We start from the raw sequence: 1,466 nt of genomic DNA, 5'->3' as shown, positions 1-1,466 counted from the left end.
GCTCCTGTAGTTGGACCTTCTGCATCTTCAGCTTTGGTTAAACCAGCTTTCCACACTCTCCAGTCCAAGCAGCAAATAAAAACATTCAAATGTTTTATTTGTTAGACTGATTTCATTTTTAAAATACTATTTTATTCAAAAATACATATATTATACTATTTAGATGGTTTCAGCTCATGTAATTATTTATTCTTCATATTTGATCATTTAATAAATTACATTTATCCCAGAGCAGCTGTGTCACAGTATGGTCCTAAATATAAACAAGTTTAGCACACCAAGAACCTTGTTTTTTGATAAAATTGTGAATGAAATTTGTGGATCTTTATGTTAAATTCAAATAACATTTAAAACCCACCTAGAGAACATGGCAAGTTGTTTTTATTTTTTTAGTACAGTATATATAATTTTTTGACTGGGGTGTTAAACAGAGAATCATCTTTGCTTTAAAATGGTGCAAAAAATGTTCTGTTAGTTAATGTGGTTTAATTAGAAGAACTCAGTGAATCTCACAGACAGCCTGCGTGTGCAGCGACACGCTCCTGTCACAGCAGTCTCTCAGGAAGAGAGTTTAGTCAAACAGAGTTTGACAGATCTGTTCAATAACAACATTCTGAAAATATATTTAATATAAAATTAGGTTTAACAGACCAAAGGCTCTGGTAGTTCAGGAGCAAAGTGCAGGAGGAGAGGAGAAGCCAGGACTGATCGAGTCGCTGCAGTTACTCCAGTCGAGCCAGCCCGCTGCTTCAACCAAACTTGCTCTCACTGAAAGTCCCGCCCTGCTCTGCTCTGATTGGACAAAACGGCTCTGGACTTCGTACATTTAATCCTTATATCAGACAGGGTCCCGCTGTGGCACACCCAACAACGATCCATTCACACCAGTGCTGTTGGATTCTTTTTTATTTTTATTTTTTTAAGAAATCAAGTCGCATTTGCGACCAAACTGGTCGCACTTTAGAGCCATGCTAACTGTTGTTTTGACAGACAACCAGGTACAATCTTAGGTACGCAAGGGAGCTTCATGACGTTATATCTGGTGCGCTTTTTCCTTTTTTGACCACGCATGCGTACCTGCGCACTGCTTATATGCACCTCTGACTATATTGTTGTTTTCAACCAACGAAGAATTGAAAGCAAAAAGTTGACTTGCTTGAATATTAATGCTTTTTAAATCAGGTCAGTTTTTTTTAATAGTTTGTCACAAATATGCTTGCCATTTTGTGTAAATGACATACACACTTTAGAAAACCTGCAACCATTTGGCACCAGTCCATTTATTATTACCTTGTCTTAAAAAGGGGGACAACATTTTGTCCCYTAATAGCATACAGTATATGTGACCCATCACATTGAACCAAGGATTAAGTCCCAAAGTCRTATTTGAAGAAATAGGCAGCTGTTGTCAATGATTAAAATGTTTGCAACAAATGCATTTTGTCAAAAAGCAATACCTTATATAT

The sequence above is a fragment of the Austrofundulus limnaeus genome, unplaced genomic scaffold (assembly GCF_001266775.1).
Source record: "Austrofundulus limnaeus strain Quisiro unplaced genomic scaffold, Austrofundulus_limnaeus-1.0 Scaffold122, whole genome shotgun sequence".
NCBI lineage: Eukaryota > Metazoa > Chordata > Actinopteri > Cyprinodontiformes > Rivulidae > Austrofundulus > Austrofundulus limnaeus.
Note: the sequence above shows the minus strand (reverse complement) of the source record.